The sequence below is a fragment of the Accipiter gentilis genome, chromosome 9, assembly GCF_929443795.1.
Source record: "Accipiter gentilis chromosome 9, bAccGen1.1, whole genome shotgun sequence".
Taxonomy (NCBI): domain Eukaryota; kingdom Metazoa; phylum Chordata; class Aves; order Accipitriformes; family Accipitridae; genus Astur; species Astur gentilis.
Genome location: NC_064888.1, coordinates 31,362,081 through 31,383,306, shown reverse-complemented (window position 1 = coordinate 31,383,306; position 21,226 = coordinate 31,362,081).

The window sequence follows — 21,226 nt, the reverse complement described above, 5'->3', positions numbered from 1 at the left end:
TGATTATCTGATTTTCGGCATGACATCAACAAATCTTGTTGTCAAGTCCTGCAGAAATGCAGCACAGATTTACTGTTTCTGCATAGAACAGCTTGCTAGAGAAATTTCTGTTGGCTTTTTTGTCTGTTTGGTGGGGTTTTTTGTTTTGTTTTGTTGGTTGTTTTTTTTTTTACTGTAGTTACTGCTCCAAAATACTACTAAAACCTGGCAAGTGGTTATGAATTCAGTAGGTTGATTAAAAACTTAGGAATTAGGCGCTCAGGCACTGTGTCTTCAGCCACTTGTGTCCCAGACCAAGCTGCACCAGCTGATTCTTCCCATTCTCACTCTACACATAAATCAGTTTATGAACAAATTGGTAGATAATGAGACGTAAATGTAAAGAGCATCTGGTCTGGTCTTATATCTGTGTACTGCAGCTGAATAGAAAAGATTGATAGCCGATAACAAAACTAACTTTCATGAACTGATTCACATTATTGCTATAACTTGACCAAGACCAGAAGAGTTGTCTTGGCTTCCGCTAAGTCCTTTGCTATGAGTATCAGAAGCTAATTTTAGTTTTTCCATGTAACTACAGGAACCCTGCACAATTGCTGTTATCACATCTTAGCTTTCACTTCTCAGTTCTAGACACAACTCAATAGCAGTCAGATCAGCTTTCAAGGAGCACCCTTGTGTCCCTCCAGATGCATTGCTGGCCACCACGTCACTTACAACTGTCTTTTCTGCCTTACAGTTTTATTGGCTGTTTGTTAATTGCTTCTCTTTCCGCATTGTCTCTGATCATAAAATATTGACTACGCAGCTGCTTTTTTTCAAGTAATGTAATTACGTAATGCATAATGGGCTTTTTGTATTGCAACTTAAACCTTTTAAAACCTATTCCAGTGTGCAGCAGGCACCTTTTTTTTTCCTTCTAGAGGTAGAAGTTTGACTGCCCTTGCAGCCTGCAGTGTTAGAATACTCTATCTCTCAGCTCTCAAGACAGCATTTCTCTTGGACTGGTGACTTCTCACCATGCTTGGTTTACACATGCGTTCCTGGGTAAAGAATTTTGTTTTGATTAGGCTAAATCTACAAGCCAGCAAGAAGTAACACTGCTCTTGCTAACTCACTCAGAATTACTTCAAAATTTGGTTTGCATCTCTTGAAGCTATTGACAGGGCAAATTCAGGTCCCAGATTCAGAGCAACCTTGACTTTTGGGGAAAGTTTGGGTTTTTTTAAGCAGGACAGAATCCATCCACTCACACTTCCAGTTTCATCCCTGATTGTTTCTCAGGAATGAGAAACACTGTATTTTCTGTCACCTTGTCATGCTCCAAAATCATGAATGGATCAACCCTTTCACCAAGAAGCATAACACTGCCACTATTGTATTCACCATATAGAAAAACCATAGTGCTCTAAAGAGAAAATTTTCCTAGGAAAAAAATATCAAGTCTTTTATTTTTTTACTTATAAAGTTTCTCTGGTAAGCATGCATATATAACATTTGTTTCAGTGATGTGGCACAGCATGGATTTTTGTAAAGAATGATAGTGGTAAAGCAGGGACGTGGGTCACCATCCTGTCTCACTTTCTGGTGTGAAGCTGATTGTGAAGGTAGAAAATCAATATACAATAAAGGTAGTGCATGTTGAAACTAAATTGAAATGATTGATTTTTTCCCAGGATCATTAGATTCTCCCCCAAAATCTTTGTTTCTGTTTGTGGAGAAATATTTACTCTTCACTTAAAGTTCATGGTGTAGTTTATTTGTTTCTGTGGGTTTTTTTAGAAAGAGAGTGAGACGTAAGCAAGTAAGTTACATAGGTAAGTTTGCAGGAAACAAATGCTGGAAATCACTGTATTTCAGAAGCATTCCCAGAAGTCCCTGTAAACACAGGGTACTTAAAGGGATGGATATCCTCTTAGTCCATGAACATATTTAGCTGTTGTAAATCTCCCTTCTGTCCCCTGCAAAGTAAATAATGCAGTGCATTAGTGCAGTGTCATTTGCCATCAGAAGATTTTGGGTATCATTCTGACTCAAGGCAGAGTTGGCCTGGGGCTTATTATGAGCTTAACTGCAGAATGAGAAAAGCACTCTATTCATGTTATAGCACCTTGCCTCGCTCAGATACTTCTCACCTGCTACAAATGTAAGCACCAAGAACAAGTTTCTTAATAAATCATATTCTGCAGTCATACTCCAGGTTAGACTGCAGGAAAATCACTGCCTCTGCTAAAGGATAATTCAAACACAAGTCTTGCTGATCTTTGGGAGACTAACATCTAACTTCTCCCATGTTTCAGCGATCTAATGATTGGCAATTGAAAACATCCTGTTGTACATACAAAGTAATCAAGTCCTTTCTGCCATCTTGCATTTAACGTATGCTTATGTATCAGCTGTTGTATATAAATGATTCGAATTGCCTACATGTTGCTACTTAAAGAAAATGGGACCTTCAGTGAATCTGAGTAGTGTTAGTAGAAATAGACTATTAATATCAACTCTGCATAGATTTTCACCCCTCAAAGAAAAACGGGTTCTTCAGGAGTAACAGAGCAAACAAAGGCTGGCCACAAAAAATCCCTCAGCGGATATCTGCCATGCTTGGTTCAGTCCTATATTCAGTGACCTTTGCTATGAGGCTCCTATAAATTCCCCATGTTCATGTTTCACTTTCTAATTAATTTCACCATCTGGAAGTTTTTCCTTCTATTCATTACATGTAGTCCTTTCTTAATGCTTTCCCATTACTGATAATCGCATTTCTGAGGCTAACCAGCTCCAACTTCAATTTTTTAAGAACCTGCAGAGTGTGATCACCAAGCAAAGCAATGGCTGCACTCAGGAACAGAAGTGCTCACATCCCACAGGCTGTCCTCATACTGATTTCCCTTGTGGTTTTCCCACTGGATTTCATAAACTCTTTTTTCTTTTTCATCTACTTAGTTTCTCATTCTGCCTCTTTTTACACAATCCCAGGCTGGAAAGATCTTTCTCTCCCATTGACCTCAGAGTGATTGTTTTCTTAATTTAATATCCTATAAACTGCCTTAACTCTGACCTCTACCTTTACTGAGCAAGTTAAGAAGTTTTTACAGTTAAATGCAAAAATAATTCTCTGTGCCTAATTTTTCATGTGTAGGTCACAGTACTATTATAACCTAAAATTCAAATAATCACCCCTTCAATAGTCTCTAACACTTCTATTTAAATCTATACATGACCTTTGTATATTACTAATTTAAGATTTATGCTTGACAAATTTTCCAATGCATTATTTATTGAGTGTTTACCCTACAGCAATAGACATAAAAGTCTGAAATGTCAAATTGTGAAACAGCCATTTAACATTTTTTAGGGCCTTTCCACACACACACACACACCCCACCCCAGCAATAGCTCTTTTCCCTAGATTGAAAACTTCCAAGGAACACTTCTTTTTTTCCCCTCAGTGCTGTCTCTGCATGTTCTCTATCGTTTTTCCTCTGTTTTCAGTAGCAAGATGAAAGGTGACAGAAGAAATGGGAGAATCATGGGAGAAAAATGCATACCATATCTCTCTTCCCTCTCGTTGCCACCATAAAAAAATAATAAAAATTATACTTTCATAGGGAAATAATCAGGAGAATATCTGAATGAATTAACAGCTACTACATTTCCCAGTTTCCATGCTGAAACATCTTGTGAAATTGCAAGAACTCTTTGTGAAAAAAGTTACTGGTTTTCAACCTGCTCTGTTAGTAGTGCTTCAAGAAAACATAAATGTTTATGGATGAAAATACGGAGGCAACTAGCGTTACAAAGTTATAATTTATCACAGCTTTCCGACCATGGCAAAGATTAGTATTTAAATTTTAAGATATTTTCTGCTCTTTTTTAATGGGTTTTTCTAACAACAAACAAGATGTCTTCATCTGTTTGATCACAGAATGAATGGAAGTGAGATCGGAGGGAAACTATCACAACAGCAGTGCTATATTTCAGGTCAGTCCCCGCTCAGCTCTGATGAATGTCTGTGTCTGCAGCACAGGGCAGGTTCAACCCATGGTCTTCTCCAGCCCTGATAATCTCCTCGCCGTTCACGTGCAGCTAACAAGGCTGTCAAGACCAGTGTGAGAGCAGGTGATTTTAAATCAGAAGTCAAACATTTTCCATTTCTGAACCAGGAAAAAAATATGCGTAGGAAAAACTGTAAGAGAAATATCCTGTTACAAATACTTACGAGTGCCCTGAGACTCAACTGGACACAAACCATTACTAGGAAAATGGTGTTAGTTGTTACCCGTGTGACGTAATGACAACTTTAAAGAGTTGAGTTGTCGATGTAAATCCTTACTTTCCTCTGCTGTGTACTTGCAAATAGCACATGCCTTTCCTCAGAGCACCGGTGTAGGAAACAAAAACTTCTGCTCCTAGCTGTGCTGCCAGCTGGCTGTGTTTCTGCAGGTAAAGGTGATAACTGTCCATTTGCCCCTGTGGTACAAAAGCTGTTTCTTTGGATTCAAAATGTATTACACCACTAGAGCTTTGTGAATTATCAGATACCCGCTGGAGACTGTTAGTAGATGGAGGCTCCTTTTTCTTCCTGTCACAGATGTAAATTACAACATCCTACCTCGGTGGCTTCACACTGGCATACATGTGGTAGCTCATTGAGCTGTGCTCCTCCAGTAATGCATCTTACATTCTTACAGCGAACGCATTTCACTTTGAGAAGTTCAAACACTGGTTTATAGCTGAGCAATCATCTTCTCAAGTTGGAGTACCCTGCAGTGGGGGCCATTCCTGCTTCTGCCCTCTGTCTGACCAGTGTCAAGTTTACAGAGGCCCTTTGTTGCTGTTACTCGGAGCTCAGAACAGGGATGTTAATATCTGGCTACTCCCAGGGACGGCTGTGATCTGCAGCTACTTATCATTTGTAAGGCACTTTCCTGTCCCCAGAAGAAAATTTGGCCTTGCTGCTCCCCAGCAGAGAGCTATCGGCCCAGGCTGGGACACAGCTGGTGGGATGCCCTGCTCCGCGGAGATTTCCTCGTGGTTATTTTAAGATAATTAGCTGATCCGATACCTAGTGCGCTTTGTAAGTCTTAGCTAACATGACTAATTTGCAAATGCACATTCTTGTGTGCGTGCACAGCTCTAATTGAAACACGTCCAGAGGGCAGGTTGCTGAAGGCACAGTGGCTGTGCCACTACCGCCACAAAATAAACACTAGCTTGTGAGTAACAAAATCCTCCTAAAAAACATGTCACTCTTCTGCCTAGGTGCAGGAATGGAATAACCATGACCCAGACAAGGGAAGGGGAAGCTGTTACTCAGTATTTTTTCCGAAATATGATATTGGATATACGAATGTATGTGAAGGCAGCAGACAAACTGCACGGCTCTCACTCGGAAGGCAGTCGCTCCTTCACGCCTGGCAACGCAGCGCTGTGGAGTGTGAGACACAATTCAGCTGAAATTTAGAAGCAGCTGTTGCATCAGGGTTTGTTTAAAGCTGTTTTTCTCCAGGAAGTCATTATTTGAAATAAATCTTGTCCATTAAAGAGACATGCTTGAGCAGTTGCATAATGCAGCATAGGGCTTGTTAAACTAGAAAAGCATAGGATATTCAAAAGCCTAATCTGGATAGAAAAATAAATATGTGATTTAACATGGAGCATCTATATCTGTATCTGAAAAATAGCTATGTTTTTCTAAATGCAAGCTTTAGCATCTTAGAAGCTTATTTTTCACTGTTGGGCACTCTTAAAAAAAAAAAGAACACTAAAAAAAACCCAAACAAAAACCTTGCCTCTTTCACTATCTCCGACTGAGCCTGTCAAAATAGATCCATCTCTGATTAATAAGGATATATTTTCTTTTAAAACACAAGGTCTGCTTTTTATATATTTTTCACTTGCATTTTCAGAACTATCTGCCCTGTGCATGACATGAATTTGAAGGTAATGCTTCCTAAGCTCAGAGACAATGAATGAACCAAAACCAATCTGAAAATAAAGTCCAAAAATCTATGGGCTTTATTTAAGAAAAGGAGAAATGTTTAAATATTAACAGCATCTCTATACACAAAATAAAATAAACACTTAAAAACCCCCAGTTTGACGTACTACTACAAGTCCTTACTTAGAACAAACCCTCAGCAGTAACAGTCAATTGAAAACCAATTGTTGCTTATGGGTGAGCTTCAGGGTTTTTTTACTTGGGGATTGGCATAGTCAAACATATCCATCAAAAATTGATTCAGAGGCAAAAAGCAAATGAAATTACAAAACTGTGTTTATTCATATTGCTTTGGTTTTTAAGCTATTATGGTTCACATGTTCTTGACGCAAGGATTGAAACACTTATTTTTAATTAAAAGCAGAGTCTCATATTTATGCACGTGCAGCAACCCAGACTTTGTGATGCAAATACTCAGAGCAGTGACATTTGATCCAGCCAGATAACATGAATTTGGATTACAAAGGCTATTTCACCTCCCTTGCACTGAAGCTGTTCTGCAGGTACAACCACTGTTACAGCAGGGTGAATCCGAGTGTCTCATGCTCTTTTCTTCTCACCACACCGGACTGTCAGGGCTAGATTTTTAGGTGGAACGCAACAAATTTAAGTGACATGCCCAAGATCACAGCAGAAGTCTGTTGCAGTGGAGGAATTCAATGCAGAACTGACAGACTTCCTTCTAAGTTTCCTCTTGGTTGAATTCCCCATCCCCCTGAAATTATCTTCCATTAGTTACTACAACACATTACATCTCATGCAATACACTGGTGATTGTGTACTCCAGCAAAGTGTGAATATTATCGGGCAGGTAACTTATGATCAATGCACATAAGTAGAGCGCAAAAGGCTTGCTTCTATTTTCAGCTGTGCTACCATTGCCTCTGATCCATGACAAGGTCACCTGAGTCAATGAAATCCCTGGCTGCTTGTCTCCAGTAATTAAGCAGTAAAACTTTTAAATGTGCACCCCAAATTGGGAGGTCACTGTGTTGATTGTCTGTGTAAATACCTTTGTAGGGAGAAAATACCAGGTCCTAAAGGGCTCTTTATTCTATCCAAAAAAAGTCTAATGAGAACTGAGAGCTGGCAGTTTAAAGCTGGACATATCTGAATGAGATGTAAGGCAAAGATTTTGAGCTCTGAAACTGAGTAGCCATTCGCAGAAATTATGAAGGTAAGTGATACATTCTGCAGTTCTGGAAAGCCTTTGTCTGAAGACTTCAGTATCTTTCCAGACAAGATTACCTCAAGTTAGAGATGGCTAGTGGGTTCAGCTCAGGAACAACTCCATTTAGTTTTCATGCCTGTGATATATCTGTGGTGGTCTAACAGTCCCTTCTACTTTAGCCACTTGAACTGCCAGCTGCATTGTCCAGGAAAGTAGAAAAGATATAATTCAACAGGTTTGTGAAATCTGCTGGATTAGAATAACATATTCTAATAACATATTGGGTTTTTTAAAAAATAAATCTGCATATATTAAAAATCTTATGATAATTTTTAGTGGTTTCAATACAATTGGAGATGACAGCTGATACAAGAAAGGAAGAATAATTATTTAAACCAAAACTGTCTAATAGTAGCAGTCTGCAAGCAAGATTCTTCTGGAAGAGCAATTCTGGATGATTTTCCAGGAATAAATCTGTTGCCTTTAGACATATGGAGTAAAGAGCGGCCTATTCCAAGAGAGCTCCAGAGGAATGGAATTGGAGATGTGCTCAGCTGACATTAGCCAGGAACTAGAGGGCAGACCTCAGAGAATTATGAAATGTGTCATCTTCTTGTAAAAAGGCCTAGACTGACCTAAGGAGGCCCAGCGTGTCCCGGGTGTATGGTCACCCAAAACTATCCCAGTAGTTTGTAACTTTTGGATAAAGGTATTTTAGGTGAAGAAAGAAAAGATCTTTTAATTAGGAGTGCTCTCCTCTTTGGCAGTGGCTCTGCATTATTTCTACTGTTTACTAGTGTCGTGCCGCTCACTCAACTCCTCCCCCAAAGCCCCGGTGGGATGAGGAGAAAATATAAAGAAACACTTCTGGGTCGAGACAAGGACAGGGAGGGATCACTCACCACTTATGGTCATGTGGAAAAGACAGGCTCAACTTGGGGAAGAAACAAAATCAATTTAATTCACTACAAATCAAATCAAAACAAGGATATTAGGAAGTAAAACCCAACCTGAGAACCCGTTCCCCCACCCCTCCCTCTTTCCCAGCTCAGCTCCACTCCCAATTTCTCTGCCTCCTTCCCCCTCAGCGGCAAAGGGGGACGGGGAATAGGGGTTGGGGTCAGTTCATCACACCTTGTCTCTGCTGCTCCTTCCTCCTCAGGGAGAGGACTCCTCACTCATCCCCTGCTCCAGCGTGGGGTCCCTCCCACAGGAGACAGTCCTCCACGAACTTCTCCAGTGGGAGTCCTTCCCATAGGCTGCAGTTCTTCACGAACTGCTCCAGTGTGCGTTCTTTCCGCAGGCCAATCTTCAGTCACAGACTGCTCCAGTGTGGAGCAGGAGTCCCATGGAGTCCCAGCCACCTTTGGGGCGTCCCCCTGCTCCAGTGTGGGCTCCTCTCTCCCCGGGCTGCAGGTGGGCATCTGCTCCCCCGCTCCCCTCCACGGGCTGAGGGGGACAGCCTGCCGCCTCACCACGGGCTGCGGGGGCAGCCCCTCCGCTGCCTTCCTCACTGACCTTGGTGTCTGCACTGGTGTCCTCTCACATTCCAATCCCCCACTCACTGCAGGTTCCTCTTCTTAAATACGTTCTCCCAGAGGCACTACCACCGTCACTGATGGGCTCGGCCTGGGCCGGAGGCAGGTCAGACTTGGAGCCGGGGAAGCTTCTAGCAGCTTCTCACAGGAGACACCCCTGCAGCCTCTCCCCCGCTACCAAAACCCCGCCACACAACTCCAAACCAACTAGACATTGGGGCATACCTTTTGGGGACATTAGCACCTGCCTTAGCTTTGATGATGGCCAACCACCACAGCCGAGGAATCTGTCCCTATAGACCAACATATCAGTGGGATGTCGTTACCTCAGAGACATAAAAATCAGCTATTATAGAAATTCCTTCCAAATAAGATGACTCAAGCTATCATTCACCTGTGGCTGAGAGACAAGACAATGGGGAAATAGATTTTCTAAATGTGATTTTGGTTCCCCCAACACCTCCTCCCCAATAACAACTGAACCCAATGATTTAATTTATTAAAAGTACATTTGAAAGTCTAGTTTATATAGGTGATTTTGGTTGATTTCCCAACTTCTAAAGGAGGCCTGAACCGTGATGTAATGATGACCCTTGAAATCACCTTTGTTATTGCTAATGAAAGCCAGAAGGAAGAGCTACATATAGTCACAGCATCAAAAAGTCTATCTGCCATTTGGCTATCAGTCAGGGAACCGTGGCAGAATCTATCTAATCATTGCTGAGAAAGGGATATTTCTGACATTTCTAAAGACTTCTATGTTCTGTCTTTTTATTCCTTTTCCTTTTTTCTTTTTTTCTGATGTTAGGACTGTTTGCAAATGGCTGACATTTTTGCACCATGCTGACTTTGGCATAGGGTTTTACTTTTACTTCAGATGTTTCTCTTTGTATAATGCATGGGCTCTGAAGAAAAACATGATTGCCTTTGATGAAGGGCTTCTTGCAATAACAGTTGTGACTGGTAGAATATGAGTTGCTACTATTGATCCCAACAAGCTGTAATACTTCTATGAAGTACAAAATGAGTAGGATCAATGGAGTCAGATTTCTTCTGAACTGTAAAGTGACAGTGTTTTCCTCACATCAATTCACCAATTGTCAGGGATTTGTTTGTTTCCTGATAGATGTTTCTTTCCTTGAATAATCCCTGTATAATGTCTTTTCAAGACACTCACTGATCTTATGTCTTCTCTAATCATTTAATATAAACAGTCTGTGTATGGGGAAGTATGTGATTTTCACTCATAGGTTTCCTCAAAGAAGAATTTCAAAGATTTTTGAATCAGGAAGATGAATGATTTGTAAAGGTTTGGTCAGAGGCTTGCCTTATTTTTATAAAGAAGCATCACAAAATGACTTAGAAGAACTGGACCTCATTTGCAAAGTAGTGAACTGGTGAGAATCACCTAGAGAAAAAACTAGACCTGGAGAAATAGTGACTGCAAAAAGACAGACTGAATTAGGAAAGATAACACTTTGGTTGTGTTCACTGGGAAATTTGGTAAACAATTATTTCTGTGATTACTTGATCTTTTCATTTAATAGTTTGGGGCCATCATCCTTCACTGTTAATGGTTTTTGTCATTCTTAGCTATTTGCCACTCGGCAATATGACACCTTTTATAAATGTTCTGACATCCCATGAAATATTAGCTAACAGGAAAAGACATGTTTTTTGAGGGCAATATGGGAATTCAACAGCTCCTGGAGAAGAACTAACATAATTTATCACCTTTTAAGACAGCTGAAGATCTCAATCAGCCACCTGTTATTTTGGAAATTATCATTAAGCATTAACAGGGCCAATTTGCAGCTTTTAAAGTTCATTTTCAAGCTTTTACTCATGGTTAATATTAATTCACTGTCAGTAACTCATGAATATCAAGAAACTCTGAAAGGATCAGATCTTTGGTCTCTTAAGTTTCTTCTTCCAAAGCTCAGAGAACACCCCCCACGAGAATGGTTTAATTGAATTAAGGATAGGGAAGGTTGCTTTAGCTGGGCTTTCATCCTGTCTGTAGAAATATTTGAGAAGTCTGACTTCAGCTCCGTTTGAACTTTGCAGATGAACCCATTGCCCCAGGTAGACCAGGAGAAGCAACATAGCTAAAGTGCAGAAAAGAGCAGACAGGGTCTTCCCAGCACCCTCCAAACATTGGAACTTAGTTAGAAATTGCTTAGTTTTCATGAAACCTAAGAAAAGAATAAGGGATTTTCTTAAAATATGGCAGCATTGTATTAGGATTGTTCTGGTTCAAGTGTTCTCTCACTCAAGATATCTTCCTGAGCCAGGCAAAAGTTTAGAAAGACCAAGACAAGTTTAGAAGCCCAAGAAGTCACTAAATTATTATTAAGAGTATAGCAAGAAGAAAGGAAACACTACAGTGCACTAGCCTTGGTGGGGCAAGAAGAAATAGTCTAATATAAAGCAGATGGACTGAAGATATGTATTCTGTGGTGAGTTATTCTACAGAAGTCAACAGATTTATACAACTAAGTGTTGAAGAATCCAGGTCTGGAGGATACAGGATGTATTTAAAGAAGCAGGCTGCCCTTTAACAAAAGAATAATAATAATAAAAAAAAAAATCCAGCCTAAGCAATAATTGGTTCCAAGGGAGAAAAACTTGTAAACTCAGGCTGGTTTTGTAAAGTGCAGCAAATTCACAAGGTTCTCAGAAATTACTAACTGACCTGACTTTTACTACACATGTAAATGAAACAATTTGGATCTCTTTGCAAAGGAGGAGTTCCCAGGGGATGAGAAGAGGCGGGTCATACTATGTCATTTTGGAGGTATAATAGCCTTGTTAATATGCAAAGCCACAGGAATTGAGACCTTCTGGTTTGCCAGTAGCACTGAAGGGGCTGCTCCAGAGACAGCTCTAGGCTCAAACAAAGCAAGTAGTGGCCTGGTGTAAGAGACAGCTGAGATAGATAGCAAAATGACAGTTCCCCCTATTGTGTACATTAAAACCCTAAGGCCCAGGTTAGAGGTGCGAAGGGAAGAGTTGGGTTGTGCTGATAGCCTCCCCTTCTGAGAAAAAAGCAAAGCAAAAGACAGGCAACCCTCATTTGAAATACAAGTGGCCGTCCTCATCCCTGGAGAACAGCAGCATGTGTCTCCAGTTCCTCACTCCTGCCCTGTGGCAGAAGAAGTCCAGCCCTGGCTCTTCATTCCCAGCAGCGCGGTTTTCTCCTGTGTGGGTGAGAAACACTGAGATGGGATCTCCTGCACGTTTAATTTTAGTAGCTACTTCCTGCACCATTTCTGCTTCCACAGCTGAGTCTACACTCCCTCTTTCAGGGCCCCTCCACCCGTGCTCAGCCAACGATGGCAGAGGTCCCAAGGCTAAAGGGGATGCAGCTTCTCGACCCCCATGGCACAGCTGAGTATCCACCTCCTGAACCCGTATTGTCCCTGTTGCAGGGGTAGTGGCTGATACAGCAGCGAGAGTGTGACTATGCAGCATCTCAGCTGGAGCTGGTTGGGATGCTGCTAGCTCAGGGTCCCTCTGCTCTTCCATATTGCCATTTCCAAAATCAGTGGGGACAGGGGCACTTTAGTCCTGTCCATCTCTGCTGTTGCAGATATGTCGTTAGGGAAGGATACAGTCTTGACTAAAGATTATCTTTCACTCAGATAATCCATCACAGCCTTTACTAGTTCATCTTCCACAGGGCTGTAAACTAGATTATTTGATTTAAGCCCTGGCACAGACATGGAAATCAAAACCAGTTTGTGCACATGCTTAAGGCTAAGTGTCATAACCCCACATCCCATTCTGTATTACAGGCATCTTCCTCATGACACTCTACTGACAAAAAAAGAAACTGGAAATGGAAGTGCTGGTACTTCTAATGAAGTGTCACTGGGGATAAAAGTGGGGCCAGATAGCCATTTTGTTGCAATTTCAGCAGAGACCTCTGAAGTGACAGGCAATACCAATTTATGTTAGACAATATCACTTTACACCAGGTGGCAAATTTGCTTTATCCCTATTGCAAGGAAAGCCCTGCTTTGGCTATTTCGTTCATTTGGGTTTTTTTTGTTTGGCCACAGACTTCATCAGTTCCAGGTGGTACGTGCAATGGGAAAGCAGAAAATAGGACAATAAAGGAATGATGACCTGCATAAGTTGCTGGCTACCCCTCATACTCTTAGAGATATGCAATATAGTTCATTGCCCACTTTGCTTGACATTCATTGCCACTGCCTGCTCCTAACATTCAGCACTCTGTTCTTTTTTGCAGAATAAAAAGTTGAGGTTTTTCCTTTCATTTCTCACATGCACCACTTACTTCTCAGGACAAACCTCTCCTTCCTGACCTTTTTTCACAAGAATTTCAGGGAGTCCTGTACTACGACAGGTTTACAAGCCCTATTGCTTCTAATGATTTATTGAGGAGGGGAGGAGGAAATGAGGAGTGTGAGCAAACTGCAGGTGAAATTTTGTAGACAAGAATATAGCCATAAAATGTGGGCATGTGGATTTTATCTTTCTGTATATTCTAGAAAATATTAAGTCAGGAATGAATATTGCTTTTATAAAAAAGAAATGCCAGTTTTCCCTTAATATTTATGTGGCCATATTACTATTTCCTTTTATATTACCTTTTATATCTGGAAGGCTCATAAGGTGCTTTATGTACTTACTCAAAGGCTATATGAGGAATATTTCACTCATCACTGAGATGCAACTACTTCTGGTGTGAGAAATGTGGCCGTTGTTTCATAGTTCACAGTGAAGCAATGATAAAGCTTAAGATAAGAGGTGAAAGGGAATAGTCCCTAAGCTATGCCAGTACATATTACTGTAGGGCTGTTGATGGCTGTGTTGATTTATGCTTGGTTATATTTACCCACTGGATCTAGTTGAATTTATATGGCAAGGTAATGTAAGTAGGTTGAAGTCAGAGGACAAACCATTTGATATGTTGGTTAGAAGGGGGAGGGGAATTGAGCCACGGTCTTATATTACACCCTTGTGTATTTTAGGAAGTAGTTAGTTTGGAATTTGCAATACTGGTGCCCTGGAGAATCGAGTCTCCATTACAGCCCTACACGGTCAAGAGGATGCCTGCTAAATTTTCATTCGGAAGTGTGGTACCCCTTTAGCACCAGGGAAGCTTATGGGATTTAACAGAAGTACTCAGATGGTCATTGTTGCTACTCCCATGGAGCAGCACTCTCTCTCTCCTAACGGATGTTTCTCCTCCCTATGTGTGCTGCAGAATTTCAGATAATCACATTGCTGGAGGGTTTTCGAAGGATCACCCTTCCGAAAGGAGGGTCAGCTCCTAATCCAGTCCTGAATGGTGTTAAACTAATCTTTTCCTAAAGATTCCCAGGCACTGGTGATTCTCCCCTGTTTACTTTGGCAGTCAGTTCAATTGCTCCGTAATACAGGTATCTGCAGGCAAATGAAACAAACTGTCAGACTCAGCAAGCAAGAGGGTGTTTAGCACCAGCCTCCCAGTGCAGGAAAAATGAACTTGTAAACAGCAAAGTTCATACACCCTGCTTCCCTCCAGCTTTAACAATCCTGGCTTTCTCTAGCACCGACTTCCCCAGGGCACTGCTTCACTAAATCCTCCCCATCAAAATTCTGGGCATTCTCAGGAGCATGTGGTAACTTTTTATAATTCATAATGTGGATTTATCTCTACTCTCTTGTTTAATTTAACCTTTTGAAATAAACATAAAGGAAAACAATGGTGTGCCAGGAAGAGGACATTATTAAGAGATACTGTGTGTAATTGACTCAGTGGGATCTTTCAAGCACTTTGGAAAGAAAAAAAGGAAGACATAGTGGGCACTAAAAGCTCTCAGGGATATAATCTTCATGAGATAATAATCCAGCCAAGTGCCCAAGATTAGCACGGGTAGGAGGTATTTTTAAAATATATGTGTATGGTTTTGGATATATTAAACTACTTTGAAACTTGTAACTATTATTATGCGGGAAGATGTTCCGAAGATGCAGGAATCTCACCTGTGGCAATGCAAACCTGGAGTAACTCAGGGAGGGGTGTTGGCGTGCATAGTGGCAGAATAAGAGGAAAATTAAGTCCTGGGCATTTTTTAACTCAAGGGCCAAATGCCCAGGTGGCAGAAACGAGGGCATTTTCCTGTAATTTGAAGGCTATGATGGTCTGACTTACATCACAACCAAGTCAACTAGGGTAACTCCTGATTCATATGGATTTAGAAGATCTGTGTCAATTTTACACCTTCAAAAGGCAAAAAGCTCAGATAAATTTTTCTTTTGTTTACATTGAAGAAATCCTGCATATAAGTGGTGCCTGCCAATGTAAATGAGGAATTATTTTGGTGGGGAGTCAGAAGTTGCCCTTTGGTGTAAATCAGAGTAGGGCTTAACCCCTTTAGACAGCTTTAAAAATAAATGAAGCAACCTTTCATCTAAAGCTGCACAGCAAATCCCCTTCTTTCATTTTTCAGTCTCCTCTTACAAAGAGAAAAAGCAGGAGCATTAATGAGCTATTCAAATATTCAGACCTTGCCAAGGGAGGAAGGATCCTTCAGTCATCATGAGCTCAACCTGATAAATCCTTTTTAATTAGTGTATATGCAAACATTTTATAAAGCAGCCATGAATCGGAGACCCCACAATGCAGATGTAAAGAGGAAATATAGTATGAGCAAGAGGAACAGGAGCCCCAAATACACCTGCTTTGGTTTTCAGACAGCACAGAAAACATGCTTATTAATTGGTTAAGTCCATCATTAATAAGCTCTCGGCTATGTTCAGTCTGTTCCCCAGCACTTTACACAATGTCTGAGCAGTAATATGCTGATAGAAAGGGCATTTTCTGGTAGCTGAAAATGGGGCAGCAAAATGAGAAAGCTGAAAGCAAGGAGTGTAATAAATGCACTTTCCTTCTTATTCTGGGTGGCGATTCTCAGCTACTCAGTTAAGGGGTGGAATCTACTGGGGGATTTCTCCATGGGGACCTTGTTTGCTCCCCTGTAAGGATGCATTAATGCCTTGGGGACTGTCAGGCACCAAGGCAGTGGGCTGCCATTGGAGTGGCTGGTTGCTGTCTCTGGATAATCCCAGGTTTCTCATACCAGCACTGAGTGTACTGACACCCTTGAATCCTTTCGGCTAATTGCTCTGTCTTTGACTCAGTTTCCCAGTCAGCCCAAGAAACCTCATTGGAAACAGCAATGCCAAATGATGATTGAAAATCCAAAGCATTCACAAATGAGGCTTAAATTGCTATTTCTCTGTCTTAAAGAATGAGAACTCTATGCTTTTAGGTGAAATTGACTGCCAATTTGGGGCCTTTTGCAATGAAACTTTCCCCTGTATCAATGCTGTTAAGGTGAATCATTTGATGAAAAGGGGTGTCTCATAAAATAAAAGAATTCAAAACATTAAATTCTATGCAGGAGACAGTCATGAAAACAAGGTTCTTAATAAAACTGTGAGGTGGCAATGCTGCAAAGCCTGCTATACATCATTGTGAGGGACAGCGTGGCAAAACAGACAGATTTTGGCTATTGCAAATTGACGTGGCTCTTCTGCTTTTGCAGGAAATACAAAACTTAAACCACATCCTCAGCTGGCACGTGGAACACTGTAAGGATCATAAGAAGTGATGAGGACAGATCACGGTGACTAGAAAGGTTGTTTTCTTTAAAATAAAATCCCCTCTCAAGCAGTGAGACGTCAGCTCAGTTGATCCAGTCTATCTCACTGAAGGTGAAAATCATCATTATATCTTTTCCCTAATAATTAATACGCTTGGCAGCTCTTGCTTCTCTCCTTAAGAAATCCATTGGTATCATAAAACTGATTATTTTACACACAGGTGATACCTTCTATCAGAGGTGGGCAAAGCAGTTTGCAACATTTAATTTTCTGAGCTTCACTAATGTTCTTGCTGAGCTGTTACACAGTATTTTGCTGTTAGGCCTGGATGAATATGTGAAATGAGATTTAGGGGTGCATTTGCCATATTTTAAAGTAGCTTCCTTAGGATATAATCAAATTCCTTTGGTGTCTTGCTCCCTGCCATCTGTTACATCATCATAACACTGTAACATGTTTAGCAACCCTGAGTATGACAGGCTTGACTGACAAGGTCTGTGATCTTAGAGGCTGAGACTAAGGAGAAGGGTCTTTATAATTCCTCACCACTGACGTGTTAGGAGGGTCAGATAAGACTGATTATGCTTTCATAGTTTTCTCTCACTTATTCATCACTCTTTTTCATCAGGCCTGTGATGAAGTCAGTGCATGGCAGATACTAAACACACTTGTATTTTTCCACATAAGATGGGGTATTGTTTGAACACAGCAGAAAGCTGATATTTCTCAAACCTGAGAAGAAACCACACAGAAAATCAGTTATATAGACTCTTCTCAAGTTAAAACCACACACACACATTTGTACGCAACTTCAAATCTTTCAAGAGAAAGTGTGAGCCAAACCCCTCCAGGCAGACATCTCACGGAACACATTTCTGAACAAGGGTGGCACATGGACCACCTTCTGTCTGTGAGGAATAGTTAACTGGCTCACTAAAATTAGCACTTCAAATGGTACTCTAAGCAGAAGTTTCTCTTTAAAAAACAGAGGAGTTGTGTATAGGACTTGCTTTATAAGACAGGAGGCACAAACCTGTGCTGGCCATCAGAGCCAGCTGTGATGAGGTGGTCATGAGTGCCAAGACCATGCCAGAACAGGCAGCCAGAACAAGGCCTGTGGGTGCCATACCTGGGTTTCTATTTACTTCCATAGTCAGCTATGCACATAGAGGAAGAAAGGAAAAATCAGACTGAAGCTTGGAGACAGGCAAGAAAAAAAGATGGAGGCACATGAGTGGAGACAGGACATGAGTATGTTAGATAGAATGTAAAGGAAATTACTCAGGGATTTGAGACATGGAGGTTCAGTTTATTCAGGGAGTCCTAAGCCAGTGCCAGAAAGGTTTTTCTGGTGCATTGAAAATGAGGACCAAACAAGGGGTGCAGTTGAGAGGTTTACAGTGATACCATGGGGGGATACAAAATGGTACTGGGTCTTCGGAGCCTTCAGCACTGCAGCTGGGCACCAGGAGGAGGATCCAGAGAATGGGAACAGTGGGTCTGAAGGAATGGTTGGCAAGGGGTCATCCTGGCTTGCAGAGATTGAATAAGAGGAAATTTTAGATTATGTCAATGAAAATGTATGATAACAGCAAAGTCTGAGAGAGAGGGGTATCTCAACCAGAGTACTAGGAAATAGCACACATTTTAACTCACATTCACAGTGCTGCTTCTGATCCATCTCTATCCCACTCAGTCCGGGTTTAAAAAAATAAAATAAAGGAGGTGAAGAGTGCTTTTTCCTGGAATGTAAATTCTCTGGGATAATCTGTGTTAGCAGGGCATGGGATGGCTCATAAAAGGAAAGTATAACAGATCTGGCTCAGTTAGTGAATTATGTAGTGCTCCCAGGTCATTGCTTGCAATATAGAAAATTCATAAAGAGGGTGATTAGGGGCGCTGGACAGAAATCAGAGATGTTAACTGTCCAGCTCTCATGCTACAGAAGCCTGACATAGTGCTTCTCACAGATGGATTTGTCGTCCTTTATTTGGAGACTCTGGTAAGCTCCAAACTCCTTAAGAAAATATCAAGTTGATCCACGTTTTGAAAACTGGATAAGAAATGTGGGTTTGCTCTCATTTATTCTAAGGCTCTTTTCCATGATGGCACTAAAGTGGGCTATAAAGCAAGGATAAATGCAATTTGTGTCCATTACATGTAAAGAGGGATGAGTTCAAATGGTAATCCAGCCATGTATCATCACGTTGCAGACTGGTAAATGGAATCCATTACGGGACCGTGACTCTGTCCAAGGTACTGAAACGTCACTATAGCTGAGAAATTAGTGAGAGAAGGTCATTTCATGTTCGGGGTTTGTTTTCTTTTTTTTTTTTTTTAATTTCATACCTTCCCGTTGACTAAGAATTTTTTTTTTTTTTCCCTCACTGGGTTATGTTCTATTATATTTCCGCAGTAACACTTTAGATTAACAGCCCAGTTAATTAATATGGAATCCAAGTGGAAATGCTATAGAAGCACTTCTGACATTCACATTAATAACGGAGGGGTTCATCAAAATTAATGTTATTGCAGTAAATACCAAGAAAATTAACTGTGATTAGCTAATTATTTTAAATTGTCCTCCCATCTGCATTTGGTTCTTCTAGACAGTTGTATGGAATAGGTGTGGTGATGATTCAGGGCTTGGAATCAGAAAGCAAACTGGAAGCACAATGAGCTGTGATCAGTATTAGAGAAAGACTTTCATCATGTCTCAGGCTCACTTCTCTATAAGGCAGTTATATCAGACTTGGAAACCTCCTTGCCTCATGTCCCTATCCAACATACCTAGGATGTTTTGGTAGGACCATAACAGAAATTTTGATTTATTAGTAAATGAGAAGAGATTACAATGTAGAAAAAGTCTCTCTGTGTGTTGTGCCATAGTTGTATTAGGAGATGATTCCTACATCAACCAGCTTTGAGGCTAAATTCATGTGATGACAGTAGGTAAAAAGGAAAGTTAAGGTATAGCGTGGTGAACACAAGGAGTGAATTGACAACTGCCAGTTGGAAAAACAGGTCTTATATTCAAGTCTTCTGAGTCTTTATCCGGTATATTTTTAACCTGAAAATGTGTTCCACCACTATCACAAATATACAGAGAATATATTTCTGGATAGAAGTACTATTCCATATCATCCTCTGAATGTCTAACATAGAAAGCAAATAGGTTATGCTGTGGCTGCCTGTTTTACAGAGATCTAAGCAAAGGACCCTAGCTTTGTTCACTAGTAAAAAATCATCTTTTTGAGGCAAATAGGCCAACTCAAAATGTTCATGTACCTCACAATACTCAGGAAAATGAGAGGAAAAAGAGGTGTTTCAACTCAGAAAGCATATGAAATATGAAACCTTGCAGAAAGATATCCATATGTTCTGTTCTGCAGCAGCAACAGGAGTGTGCAGAATCAGGAATGCACAGATTTGCAATTTGCAAAATTGTCCACTTGCTGTTTTCCACCTCTCATTTTCATGTTGAGTAAAAGACCATATAAGATAAACAGTCACCTGATGTAAATATTTGTAACTTTGCTTAACTGGAGCTATTTTGATATGCTACAGAAAAGAAACTGGGCCTTAGAACACTGCATAAATAAGAAATATAAGAATAATAATATGTAGGAAATGAAACACTTGATATAGAAAAAAGTAATGGTAATTAAATAAAAAATATTCAAATAATGGAAGGAATCAATTAACTACATAGATAATTATTGAAGACATTGCAGGAATAACCCGTGCAGCACTTCCTCATCAGAGGTTGGAGGTGTTGTTACAAGTAGAATGTCAAAGACTAAGATTCACCCCAGTTTATTGATACTATCATCAACTTCAGTGATTTATGCCATTTCAAGATCTCATTGAGAAGCTGGGGTGTCAAAACACCAGCTGAATTTCCACAGCAGTTTCGTTTAGTGATGTCTGTGTTCTTTCCCAGGTGTGAATTTTTCCCTGAAGCACCTGTGATGTCCTTAGTGCTCTCCCCATTGATACTTGCTGAGAAGTGCCTCCAATCTGCATATAACTGATGCAGTAAAAATAAATAATAGAAAGAAATCATAGCCATTCCTGAATTAACTTTGGGTTTCATTCTAACATTCCACTTTAACAAAATGCCTCATTTTGTAAGGAGAATTGCTTTTTTTCTTGTTTTAAATTAAATTTATTCAAACAGAGAAATGAGTTTTCTGCTTCTGTTGAAGTTGAAGCAGAGGCAACAAAATGAACTGCCTAGCTTTTTAACAGGAAACCTTACATTTGAAAATACCATTCTGAATAGAATCTGGGAATTTGTACACACTCATTTATCATAGAGGCCATGAAAGCAGTACCTTCCATTCCTGTCTGGAGAGGAATGAGCTATCCCAGCAGTGATATTACTGCAAACTGCAACTAAACATAGGAGATTTCCGAAGTCTACTACCATGGTCCATTTCAAAGACAAACAACTTTTTCCCCTCTAAGGTCTGCTCTGGAACAGTAGGATATATGTTGTCTAGCTGGCAGAGGGATCCTTCATTTTGTCTGTTGCCACTGAATCTGTTTTGCATCTTTAATGGAACCAACAAAAACTAAACAAGAAAATCATTAAGGTTAAATCTGTTCTGCTGGAATCGTTGTTCATCTAGAAAATATTTAGGGGTCTGAAAATGGGAAGTTGAAAGTGTGGTAGATGGGGCTATTGACTGATGCAGTAAGTAACACACAGGTTGGATAAACCAGCATGTGGTGAGGGTTGCGGTCCCAGCCTTTCCACTGTCTGTGTGACAGTGACAACTCAGTTTGTCCATGCCTTAGTTCATCCAGCAGTGATAATGATTGTCTTCCTATCAGAGGCTGCTGAAGGGCTCTGGTTTGTTCATTAATGCACATAAAGACTTTTTAGCA